The sequence below is a fragment of the Delphinus delphis genome, chromosome 4 (assembly GCF_949987515.2).
Source record: "Delphinus delphis chromosome 4, mDelDel1.2, whole genome shotgun sequence".
Lineage (NCBI taxonomy): Eukaryota > Metazoa > Chordata > Mammalia > Artiodactyla > Delphinidae > Delphinus > Delphinus delphis.
The window spans coordinates 142,702,573-142,716,715 of record NC_082686.1 but is presented as its reverse complement, the minus strand read 5'-3'; positions in this window follow the sequence as shown (position 1 = coordinate 142,716,715).

The following is a 14,143-nucleotide window of genomic DNA, read 5'->3' as shown; positions in this document are numbered from 1 at the left end:
AAGCCTCTCTTAAAACCTTTACAAGATACAAATCTAAAATACAAATGCTTAGGGCAGTGGTTTCAAAAGTGTTCTTTATCTGTGAACCAGTGGCATCAGTATCACCTAGAGACTGCTAGAAATTTAAATTCTCAGTCCCCACCTCAGACTTACTGGATCAGAAACAACCCTCCAAGTGATCCTGGGATCTTATTGTAAGAGCCCTCAGTCTGCGGTGACCCCGGGGTGAGCGCACAGCGCTCAGGGGACACCTGCACCAGGCTGCAGAACCACCGGCTGGTCGGTGAGCCCCTGCTGTCATTGCTCACCATCTAACAGGCTTTATACCTCGGCGTCCTGAGCAGCTTTACAGACCGTCTGCTTTCTGTTGCAGTGTTGTTTTTTTAAAGTAGGTCCTTTGCTGGAAATCACATTCTCAAGATGAACAAGAAGTTACATCTGATATTTTGATCACTTTAGAAGGAAAAGAAGTGCCTCGGATTAAGGGAGGGCTAGAGAACACGGTGTCATGAATTTGGGGGTAGGGGGGGTTGTTAGAGATCATTTAATCCAGACTCCTCACTTTTCCCTGAGGAAGCTCAAGCCCGGAGAAGGGCCTGTCTAAACAATGCAGTGGATTAGTAACACAGGCAAGATTGACTTGTACACTCAGTGTTCCCTTCTACCGAGTTGCAGGGTTGTAACACAGGGTTGTAATCCTATAGAATTCTAGTCCTGTGTGTGGGCTGCTGTTGTATTACATGTTTCATGAATACAGATACTTTGGTAGGAATGTTCAAGTTGAGGAGATACTAAAACTGATGTTAGAGCCAGTTATTTTTCTAACTATAGTTAAGCTTTCCTGGAGAGTAAATGTATTATAATTTGATAATAGATAACTATAGATATATATGCTTTGGTATTTTTTTCTCTACAACACAATAAATTGTGTTTTGATTTTATAGTTCAAGCAAATACACTTTTTAAAATTTATTGAAGTATAGTTGAGTTGCGATGTTGTGTTAGTTACTGCTGTACAACAGTGACTCAGTTTTATATATTTATATATATGTGTGTGTGTGTGCACACACACACACCCTCTTTTTCATATTCTTTTCCATTATGGTTTGTCACAGGTTATTGAATATAGTTCCCTGTGCTGTACAGTACGACCTTGTTGTTTATCCATACTATATAGAATAGTTTGCATCTGCTAAACCCAAACTCCCAATCCATCCCTCTCCCACCCCGCCTCCCCCTTGGCAAACACCAGTCTGTTCTCTATGTCTGTGAGTCTGTATTTGTTTCATAGATAGGTTCATTTGTGTCATATTTTAGATTCCACATATAAGTGGTATCATATGGTAAAGCAAATACCCTTTTTTTTAACATCTTTATTGGAGTATAATTGCATTACAATGGTGTTTTAGTTTCTGCTGTATAACAAAGTGGATCAGTTATACATATACATATATCCCCATATCTCTTCCCTCTTGCGTCTCCCTCCCTCCCACCCTCCCTGACCCACCCTCCCCGTCCCACCCCTCTAGGTGGTCACAAAGCACCGAGCTGATCTCCCTGTGCTATGCGGCTGCTTCCCGCTAGCTAGCTATTTTACATTTGGGAGTGTATATATGGTCTGTCATACAGAGTGAAGTAAGCAAATACACTCTTATAAGCTGCGATCAAGGTGGTACTCCTTCCTAAAGTACTCATGGGAAGAATAAGGGTAAACCACACGATTGTGGTTTTATTGGTTTTATTACCCTTAGGATGTATTCAGGTACATCCTTTATATTGACCAAACCAGTGCTTTATTTCTGATCAGAGATTTAGAATGGACGTACACTGATAGTGGCCACCGTTCGAGTGTCTACTAGGTACCAGTGGCTTTGGTGTCTCATTGGATCGTAGTGGCACTGTACAGTAGGTAGTATATCTTGTCCCCATTTTATAGCTGATGAAACTAAGAGGCTGAGTCAGGTACTTTAATACCGGACTGTCTAACAGCCGTTTCCCATTCATTACACCCCGACAAGTGAAAGCAGACTCAGAAGTTGAGACCTTGCTCTATTTCCTTAATTTTCTAAAGACTTGATCTGAGATCAATAAAATTGTAGCAGCAGCTAGAAATCCATAAGTGAGCCATAAAGGGTCTCCGAAGAGCTCAAATAAAGTCTAGCCACAAAAGCCCAAATTCTTTACTGTAAGAGGGCACTTTGGGTTGTCACTCAAAGTCCGTTATTTTCCAGTTTTCAATGTTTAGATTATTTATTTTTGTTAAAAATTCAAACAAGACAGTATTATGAATTAAAAGTGCTGCCTTCACGCCCCACTCCTCTGGTACCATTTTCAGAAGTAACCACCAAAATTTTTACATGTGTCTTTCCAGAGCTTTTCTGTAGATTTTGACATTCAGAGATATCTGTGCACACACACAAAATCAGTATTCATGTATTGACATTTGGTTTTCTTTTTACGTAAATGGAAGAGTATTTTCTTCTTGTATCCTTAACAATGTGCCTTAGAAATCTTTCCATGGTCAGTCATAGATCTGCCACATTCTTTTTAACTGCTCCATAGTATTCCTTAATTTATGCATTCCCTAATTTACAGATACGTAGGTTCCCCCCCGCTTTTTTTTTTTTTTTTTTTTGCGGTACGCGGGCCTCTCACTGTTGTGGCCTCTGCCATTGCAGAGCACAGGCTCCGGACGCGCAGGCTCAGCGGCTATGGCTCACGGGCCCAGCTGCTCCGCGGCATGTGGAATCTTCCCGGACCGGGGCACGAACCCTTGTCCCCTGCATCGGCAGGCAGACTCTCAACGACTGCGCCACCAGGGAAGCCCCTCCCCGTTTTTCTTGTTATTGCAAATACTGCACTGAACTTCCTTGCACATACGTCCTTCACATAGAATACCTGCAAAGATATGTTGCATTTTAAATCTTACCACCCACCCACTGTCAAACTGCCCTCTAAATGAGGTACGCCAGTTACACACCCCGCAGTGGTCTGTCAGGGCACCCGTTCCCTCCCATTCTCCCCCATACTGAATATGGCAGTTGTGGTAGCCAGCCTCCAATGATCCTCACCTCCTGACTTCCACGTCTTCGTGTTGTCCCTTCCACACTAAATTAGAGCTGGTCTGTGCCCAGTAGAATGTAAGTGACCGTGTGTGTGGTATGTCATGAGAAGCCTTGCTTTCCTGGACCGCTTGTTCCGGAGGAGGCCCGTGGCCGCGCCAGGAGGCCTCGAGCAGGTCTGGAGAGGAACCGACGGCAATAGAAGCCTCTCCTCCCTCCAGCCCGAGCAAGCCTTCGATGACTGCAGCCTCGTGAGGAGTCACGCCAGTTGAACCTGCCCAGCCAAACCACTACTGAATTCCTAGTGCACAGAAACCAGGAGAGCTAGTGAGTGGCTTGTGGATTCAGCATGAGATTACTGACTGCGACTGAATGTTGGTGTACCCTCCTCCCACTCCAATTCATATGCTGAAATCCTAACCCTCTCCCCACCCCCTACCCCCCACCCCCACCCCCCGCAGTGTGATCTGGGTGAGGGTGTTAGGAGGTGGGGCCTTTGGGAGATAATTAGGTCATGAGGGTGGAGCCTTCGTGAATGGGATTTGTGCCTTTGGGAGGAGAGAAGAGAGCTTGCTTCCTCTCTGCTCTCCAGCTGTGAGAACCCAGGAAGAGGCCATCCTTAAGCCAGGAAGAGGGGAGGGCCTTCGCGGGGAGCCCAGCCTGATCGCGGGCTTAGAGCTTACACAGCTGTGAGAAATAAATGTTTGTGGTTTAAGCCCCCTAGTCTATGTAATTTGTTACTGCAGCGCAAACTAGTACGGTTAATTAAAACAGCGTTGCTCTTTTTGCCGATCCGATGGACGAAAAATACCTAGTTTTAACTTCCATTTCCTTGATTACTGTGAGATTAAAATTTATCATGTTCATTAGCCAGTTTTGTTTCTTATCTAAATGTTCTATATATACAGTCATCCCTCGGTATCCACAGGGGTTTGGTTCCAGGACCCTCCACAGGTACCAAAATCCAAGGATGCTCAAGTCCCTTTTATAAAATGCCATGGTATTTGTACATAACCTGTGCATATCCTGTGTACTTTAAATCATCTCTAGACTGTTTATAATGCCTAATACAATGTAAAAATGCCATGTAAACAGTTGCCAGTGTGAGGCAAATTCCAGCTTTGTTTTTTGGGACTTCCTGGAATTTTTTTTTTTCTGAATATTTGTTTTCAAAGAAATGATTTTTATTTTTTTAATTTACTGCTTTTATTGAATGAAGGAATCTTTAAATTCTATAGTACTTTACAGTTCTCAAAAGTCTCACACATGATTTCATATAATCCCATAATAACCCTTTTTTACCCCCTACCCCTTTATTGCCCCTCCCCCCTTCCCTCTCCCCACTGGTAACCAGTAGTTTGTTCTCTGTATCTCTGTGAGCCTGCTTCTTTGTTTTATACACGAGTTTGCTGTATTTTTTAGTTTCCACAAATAAGTGATATCACACAGTATTTGTCTTTCTCTGTCTATTTCACTTAACATAATACACTCCAAGTCCATCCATGATACTGCAAATGGCATTATTTCACTCCTTTTTATGGCTGAGTAATATTCCACTGTATATATGTGCCACGTCTTCTTTATCCATTCATCTGTCGATGGACACTTAGGTTGCTTCCATGTCTTGGCTATTGTAAATAGAGCTGCAGTGAAAACTGGGGTGCATGTCTCTTTTCAAGTCAGTGTTGTTGTTTTCTTCGGATGCATACCCCGAAGTGGGATTGCTGGCTCATAGGGCACCTGTGTTTTTAGTTTTCTGAGGACCCTCCCTCCACACTTCTCCACAGTGGCTGTACCCGTTTACATTCCCACTGACAGTGAGGAGGATTTTTCTGAATACTTTTGGCTCACATTTGTTTCAGTCCACAGCTGCGGAACCAGAGGTACGAAGGGTGACAGTGTTCGCCTGTTGGGTGGGCTCACTGTTCCTGATCTCTTTCCTCCATATCGGTTTGTGCTTGTTTAATGCCTGGGACATTCTCTCTATCAAGATGCCTAATTATAACTTTCCCATAGGTCTGTTTGTTAAAGAATTATCTCCACTTTCTTCTGGATCCTATCACATTGTTCATCTTGTTTTCTGTTCCATGTGGTTGGTTTTTCGTAAATGTTTGATGGACTGTATTTATGACTAAGGACTAAGCTGATAACTGCCAGGTGGCAGGCCTAGGTTTCCTCACTCAGGGAGGCTGTCGATTGGCAGGACTCTCCCTTGGTTGGGAGGCTGACTGCACAGCAGACCGTGTAAGTGGCGGGTATGACCAGTCCCCAGCGAGCCTCACCCCATCCCTCCCTACTCAGTATTCATTTGTTTCAGGGATTTTCTTTTCCCTTTATGACCTCATGGTTTATTCTATTTTTTTCTTTTTGAAAATATAAGCAGGAAAAACATTTCCCCCCCTTTCCATCACTTCAGATACTATACTATGCTACAGATTCTGTTTTGCACCTCCCCTTTTTCACTTGATACATTGTGGCACTCGCTCTGTATTTTTTTTATATTGGAGTATAGTTGATTTACAACGCCGTGTTAGTTGCAGGTGTACAGCAAGGTGATTTAGTTAGACATAGACGTACATCTATTTTTCAGATTCTTTCCCATATAGGTTATCACAGAATATTGAGTTCCCTGTGCTACACGGCAGGTCCTTGTTGATTATCTGTTTTATATGTTGTAGCGTGTGTATGTTAATCCCATCTCTGTGAGTATTTTAAAAGCTTCCTTATTCTTTCTACAAGTGCATAATATTTCTTTCAGTGCACGACAGCTCGCGTTTTGGGCTGTCCCCAGTCTTATTCAACCAACAATTTGAAATTATGTTACGTTTACCATAAAATCTGGATTTCAGCTTACATTGGAAAGTTAGGTGCTGTGACAACACTGCATGCACAATGGCGCAGCTGCGCTTTCTTTAAGGCAGGACCTGTATCCCCACGATAAGGGCCGTAGGGACCATAAGCCCGCACCCCTGCCCAGCTCTGATGCTGAAGCCTAGGGTCAGTCAGTCACCTTTTGCTGTAATACTTGCACTACTTTTTTTCTTAGAGAAATAAATCCCCTGTTCCCGTCTACCAAGATTGTAAAATCAAAGATAGACTACATGGATTGCATATGGTTTTATTTATTCATTAATTCACTTTTACCTAGGGTCAGTTTACTCATAGAAGTTATCTGCCCACCTGTGTGTTGCAGTTCGTGCCGGCCCTAAAGGAATGTACTATTTTATTTGTACATATTTTACTCAAGTTTAAAGTAATTGCTTAATAGTACAAGTTGCTTAAAGCAAAGTAATTTGACACGTTGAATAGCTTTAGGAGAGGTTGTTGTCTTTGAATTTTCAGGAACTTAGGATCCATCAGGAAGTCAGCTAAGATGGTAGGACTCATTTCTGATGTCAGATACAAAATGTAGGTGACAATTTTTATATCTTTTTTTAAAATAAATTTATTTGTTTATTTATTTTTGGCTGTGTTGGGTCTTCGTTGCAGTGCGCGGGCTTTCTCTATTTGCAGTGAGCGGGGCTACTCTTCGTTGAGGTGCGTGAGCTTCTCATTGGAGTGGCTTCTCTTGTTGCGGAGCACGGGCTCCAGGCGCGCGGGCTTCAGTAGTTGTGGCGCGCAGGCTCAGTAGCTGTGGCTCACGGGCTTAGTTGCTCCGCAGCATGTGGAAATCTTCCCGGACCAGGGCTCAAACCCGTGTCCCCTGCATTGGCAGGCGGATTCTTAACCACTGTGCTACCAGGGAAGCCCAATTTTTATATCTTTGTTTGTATAATCCCCGACTTCAGTCAGTGTTCTGTGAGACAAAGCTCAATTCTCATGACTGTCTTTGACAAGAACCCTTGTACTGAATAATTTTCAGAATGCTTTATAAGTATCATCACGGCATTTGGAGGAACTAGCGCCACAGGGTGGCTGGCCCCACTGTAGCACCCTCGCCGTTTAAAAGGATCATTGTGGGCATCCAGAGATTTTTTTCCAGGTATCCCACACTGTTACTTGTTAATACATCAGTTTAAAAATATTTTTAAATACAGGGAAGTAGAAAGAATGATATAACAAAACCCAGTGTCCTCTCCACTTGAAAGTGAAATACATTAGCATTTGGTTTTTCTCGTTTGTTTTTTTTTTAACATCTTTATTGGAGTATAATTGCTTCACAATGGTGTGTTAGTTTCTGCTGTATGACAAAGTAAATCAGTTATACATATACATATGTCTCCATATCTCCTCCCTCTTGCGTCTCCCTCTCACCCTCCGTATCCCACCCCTCCAGGTGGTCACAAAGCACCGAGCTGATCTCCCTGTGCCATTAGCATTTGGTTTTATTTGCTTCATCTTCTAATGAACACCTGAACAGCACTTAATCAGTTGAAGGCCTTGTGGGTCCTCTCTACTCCCTCTCTCCCTTCCCCACAGGCAACTGGAATCAGGAATTTAGAGTTTATTTATTGCATGATTTTTAAGCTTTTACTATATGCATATATTTAATAATATATAATATTAATTGTAGAGTTTTAAATCTATATAAATAGTATTATAAATAGTACATAATGTTCACTAATTTACTTTTTCAGTCATTTTCCACATCCATGTTGAAGGATATAGATCTTAACTATCTTAACTGCTGAATCCATTCCATCGTTTAATGGTATCACAATTTATTTCTCGCTTACCAACCTGATGGGTGTTTGTCTTGTCCTCCGTGTTTATTACAAGCAGTACTTATAACCAGTGCTACCTGTTTCTCCTTGTGGGTAAGTGCAGTTTCTCTAGGATATATTCCTAGATATAGAGTTGCTGACTCACAGTCTATGTATATTTTCACATTTATTGCCAGTTTTTCTCCAAGATGTTTATACCAACTTATAGTACTATTGGCAGTTTATCCCAGTTCCTGCTTGTCTACATCCTGGCCTACACACAATATCGTTAAACTTTATAACAATATTCTTTTTTCTGAAGTATAGTTGATATACAATGTTGTGATAGTTTCGGGTGTACAGCAAAGTGATTCAGATATATGTGTGTGTATACATTTAATTATTCTTTTTCAGATTCTTTTCCATTATAGGTTATTACAAGATATTGAATATAGTTCCTTGTGCTATATAGTAGGTTGTTGTTGTTTATTTTATATTATATATAGTAGTGTGTATCTGTTAATCCCAAACTCCTAATTTATCCCTCCCCCCTTTTCCCCTTTAGTAACCATGAGTTTGTTTTCTCTGTCTGTGAGTCTGTTTCTATTTTATAAATAAGTTCATTTGTATCGTTTTTTAAGATTCCACATGTAAGTAATATCATATCGTGTTTGTCTTTCTCTATCTGACTTAACTTCACTAGTATGATAATCTCTAGGTCCATCCATGTTGCTGCAAATGGCATTATTTCATTCTTTTTTATGGCTGAGTAGTATTCCATTGTGTATATGTACCACATCTTCTTTATCCATTTCATCTGTTGATGGAAAGTTAGGTTGCTTCCATGTCTTGGCTGTTGTAAATAGTGCTGCTATGAACACTGGGGTGCATGTATCTTTTCGAATTAGAGTTTTCGTCTTTTTCAGATATATGCCCAGGAGTGGGATTGCTGGATGATATGGTAGCTCCATTTTTAGTTTTTTAAGGAACCTCCATATTACTCTCCATAGTGACTTACATTCCCATCAGTTATAAACTTTAAAGTTATAAACTTTAAAAATACTTAAAAAGCATTCTGAAAATTATTCAGTTATAAACTTTATAACTTTTGCCATTATGATCTGTGTGAAATAGTATTTTGTTGCTTTACTTTGTATTTTTCTGATTACTGGTGAGTTGGAGTATCCTTTTACATTCATTGATCTTTTGAGTTCCCTGCTCTGCAATTGCCTGTTTGGATATCTGGCCTCCTTTTCTATTGGATTCTTTTGTCCTTTTCTTACTGATTTTTAGTTCTTTATATACTGGGACAGTAATCTTTTGCCTGTTTTATATTTTTCTCCATATGTGTTCCATCTTTTAAGTATGTCAATGATCCTTTGCCAGACGGAAACAACACAACAAAGGGCCATCTTCTCTAAGATCTGTTTAGGAAGATAACAACCTTTGACTTATACCATTTTATAAGCCCTAAAGCCAGTCTTACTAGGAAAAGAGCTTTGTGGGAAGAAGAGGGACAAAGCTGTATCTGGTGGCAATTAAGAATGGTGTGTTAGATCCCTGGTGTTCTTGAAACATAACACTGAATGAAATTCCATGTGTGATGGCAGCATGCTTATAATTTGGAGAACGTTGAGGCTTAGAGAAAAATAAATGCTTGAAAATGAAGGCATTCTCATGCTAAATTCTTTGGTGGAAAGAAAACCTGTCATCTGAAATGTTCTGTTATCCCTTGCAGATGTAAAAGACGAAAAAAAGCAAAGAAGGCCTTTGATCTTCACTGAATAAATATGGAGCCATCAAAGCTCTTGTACTTCTTGTAAACTTAAATTTGAAACAGATTAAATGCTAAGGCAGAATGATGGCAGGAAAACTTTGTTAAAGTGAATCATGAAGTAGTTGAATTTCAAAAAAAAATTCATGGCTGAAGCAATGAGTGCTGTAATTTCAGTTGGATTCAAATCATCTCACAGGATAAGGAGTGTCAGTACCGAATGGTTGTGCAATCAAGTCATGTACCTTTGCCACTAGGGAAAATTGAGGTATTTTCATTAATCAGATACTATATCCTGAAAGTGCCAGGTGGCAGAGGAGCTGTCCAAAAGGCACAGCGCAAACCTAAGTACCACTTTTTCCTGTCCACATGAATGGGAACGGGCGTCTACACTGAGGTGTCGCCAGGTTGCAGTGCTGCCTGACTTGCCAGCGAGGGGCAGGTGCTGTCCTTCCTGTCCTCCTCCCACTGCTGTGTAGGGTACTAATATCCAGTCCCACATCACCAGGAGCTGGAGGGATGCCTTGCTAACAAGTAGGCCTGCATATTAAACAATCACTACTTTTAAAATACGTTTTCAGTAGGAGAATGGAAACAGTCTGCATTTGATTTCTCAGACTCTCCGCAGCATAATTCCTAAATCACGATATTTTGGGGAAACTTTTCATTTTGATTTGCGAATACAAGTTGATTATTTTTCTTAGTTTGAATGCAGTGTTGTGTTTAAGCCTCATTTTCGGAAAAAAAAGTATAATTTTGATTTCACTGAAGAAGGAATTGCATGCAGATTAAATTATACTGTTTATGAAATAATTCCCGCTTTAAACTATTTGTGATGTATTACAATGGGAATATATAAATGGAAACAGGAAGAAAAGAAATGGCAGTTTGCGTGTTTAATGTTTCTGCTATTTCCCTCTTGTAAGGGTGATGCCTCGCACAGGACGTAGGATCTTTCAGGCAGTGTCCCCAGAGTGAGGGTTGTATCACATATCTGGGGGCGGTGTGTGTGTTGGGTGGGGGATGTCACTTAAATACAGATTCCTGGGCCTCGTGCAGGCGATATTAAGTCAAAATCCTGGGGTTGAGGCTAGAGAATTTGGTTTATTCACAAGTCCCTGACTCTTAAATGGACAAACATTTGAGATCTGCTGTTCTAACATAATGCTCTCATTTTTATGATGAAGAAATGGAAGGTCCGGGAGCTTAAGACATTGGTCCAAGGCCACACAGCAAGTTAGGAATTCTTTACCCACTGCCTAGTATTCGGAAGCCTCTAACTATTGCTAACCTGTCTCATTCTCATTTTTACCAAGATTTGACTAACGTGGAGTTATTTCATTTTGTTCTTTCCCTTGCGTCATTATGTGCCAGCTGCTTTTTTTTTTTTTTAATTTAACAGAAAAGGAATTTTTTTCTTCTGGTTCTCTCCTCTCAATTCTTAGAGCAGACCAAGGTTACCTCCAAAGGGAGAGAGGGGGAGAAAAGAGAAAGAAAAAAAAAAATGGTGTTCTAGATTAACTGAGCCTACTTCTGGCATCCTCTTTCACTTTGCACCCACTGCAGTTCGTCTTTTACCCCTCACCTTCGCTGAAAACACAAGATGGCAAGCCCCTTCATTCCAGGAACCATGTGCTGTTTTATTTTGTCATCCTTCCTGTACATAGCACAGCACCCAGAAGGGGTATATTGTAAGAGGCGGCAAAGGATAAGCAGATTAACTCCAGAGTAGAAGAACCCCGAGTGCCTCTTCAGGGAGCTGCTACTCTGCGGATATACTTATATCTATAAATGTATAAATTTATAGATATATAAGTGTGTCCTGGTGGTTTTGCCCCAGGACACATTGTCAACATTTTGCACCCCCTGTGCTGTGGATTCACGGAAGATGTGCTTCTCGCCTTTTCTTTGTCTTTCCCTGTGGGTAGTGGTCTCCATACATTCTCCCTTAGTCACCAGGACTCGCTCTCTCAAGCCACATTCTCGTTCCTTTTCCGATTGGATCTATCAGCATAATCCTAACTGGCTTCCAGTTACCCTAATCAGTCCAACAAGTACTCATCTATCCAAATGGATATTATTATTATTTAAATTAAAATCTGTGGTTGAAATCATCACTGGGACAGTCTGACCGCTAGTGGCACATACCATATCCTACAATTTTTTGTTTTGTTTTGTTGTGGTCAATTCTTACCCATCTTTCAGTTCTCTGTTACCAAAGAGATCCTTTATCCAAGCTCCATGTTGAGTCTTCTTTCTAATTTCATTATTTCTTTTATAGAATTGAGCAGATCTCATAGTTTCCCTGACCAACCGAGACATAGCTGACTCCCGGAGCTGGACCTCATGCTGACACCTCAGAGATGCCCGAGTTCCTTTCCATGCAGCCATCCCACTGCCACCTTCAAACACAGCCGTCTCTACAGTGGGAACCTTCTCAGCCGCTGCGTATGAGCCATGTTGATGTTCGTGACATAGTTGATTCAGGCCTTCGGTAAATATTACTGACAGCCTACTCTGAATTAGGAATTATTTTAGGTATGGGGACTACAGCAGCAAATAACACAGACAAAACTCTCTGGCTTCATGGCGTTTGTATTATAGAGAGGGAGATGATTTTTTTTTTTTTGCTGTACGGGGGCCTCTCACTGTTGTGGCCTCTCCCATTGTGGAGCACAGGCTCCAGACGCACAGGCTCAGCGGCCATGACTCACGGGCCCAGCCGCTCCGCGGCATGTGGGATCTTCCCGGACCACGGCACGAACCCGTGTCCCCTGCATCGGCAGGCAGACTCTCAACCACTGCGCCACCAGGGAAGCCCCAGGGAGATGATTTTTAAGCAAGATACACACACATATTTAGATAGTGATAGGCAGAGAAATAGATATTTAAATAGTGATAAATTCCAAAGACAAAGAATATTATTTTACCAGTACACAATATTAGGCTGGTGAACCAAGAGTGACTTGCTTATAATGAACCTAACTGACTGCCCAGCCTCCAAGCACAATGGCTGGCAATTCGGCGTGGCTTTACTGACTACCCGCACCTCTATCTGACAGATGGCGGTTACAAAGAGGACACGCTACCATCTCTCACTGTAAGGGTGGAATAACTTAGACTTTGCACAATTCCTTGAGCTGGCTGCAAACATCCCCCCACATCTGCGTGTCCTCGGGATAAGCCTGTTGCACCTTTTCTCTGTACAGAAGGCCTCACTCTCCCATCTGCCGTGTGAGTGATGTTAACTGCGGCTCCACGTGTTGAAGGACCAGCCGTTGGCTGAGTGGTACAGGACCGAACATTGATTAGGAGAAACAGGGCAGCAGCACAGGGCTTATCAGCCCCTCTCCATCTTTCCTGGGACCAAATTTGCTCCTGTGCTTTGGCCTCAGCAAGATCTTGTCAGCTCTAGTGCACTCACTTTATCACACAGTCATAGAGCCTTAACTAAGTTCCTTCTGAGTCTGTGTTATCGTGTGATACATAGAGAGAATGCCAACGTCTCAAGAACGTGAGAATTGGAGATGTTTCCTATAAAGCAATAGCATTGACACTTGGGTATAATAGGACTTGATGCATGCTCGTGGTCCTTGTCATTGATCTCCCCTCTCCCTACAGGGCCAGGCCTGGCCAAACTGTGTCTTCTTCCAGAATTTTGGCCTCGGCCACTCCTGTTTAGACACCTTTCTCCTCATTCGTGATTTTGATTCACGTTTATCCTCTTTTGTAAACTTGCAGTTATTTTCAAAAATGTAGCAAGAAAATCAGAGATGTTGAAGAAATTTAATAGAATGCAGTAATATTTAATTAACTAGAAAGCAATTAAAATTTGGGATTCTTTTCCCTATAACGTTTTCTTATTATACGTTCAAATGGAAAAAAGTAAAATACAGATAAGCAAAAATCAAAACTCGCCTGCAACCCCATTGCTCAGAGATAACCACTTTTTAGATTTTGGTATTTGTCTTTATATAAATGAAGATACATATTTTAAAGTTCATGTATCTGGTTTTTTTCAAAAACAGAATTTCACTATACATCATGTTTTATATTTTAAACGTTTGTGAATCATAATGTGCTTTTCTTTATTTTTTATAATTGCATAGTAATCAACTGTACAAATGCTTTGTCATCTGAAGCACATCAATCTCTTGTTGGATTTTTAATGGTGTGATTAGTTTGTTGTTCGGTTTTGATTCTTGTCAGCTTTTTTAAGAGAAAGAGGTACATGAAAAGAAAAGGCAGCTCGTAGCAAAGATTTCCCCCCAAAATCAAAATACCTATAACGTGTCCCGAGATGATACAGATCAATCTAGTTTCCCAGACTTTTAGTAACATCTTAGTGATGTAACCAATTCATGGTGACCATTACAAGGCACTGAATCCCTCCCTTCCACCCTACAAACCAAGTGCTAGAGCGGGACCTGAGGTGCCAGCACAGCCTTCAAGCAGCTGCTGAGCTCCTCAGCACAGGAGTAATAGTTTTGGGGACACAATATTTAAGCATGGGTTTTAAAAAGACATTTTTTAATTTAGTCTTATATAAATTAAATCAGCCAGATTTTGTGACACATATGTCACTGGTACAGAGATGTTCTTTAAATTCGAATCTCAAATTTATTAACTTATCTAAACATAGAACATCAAACATACCATTCCCT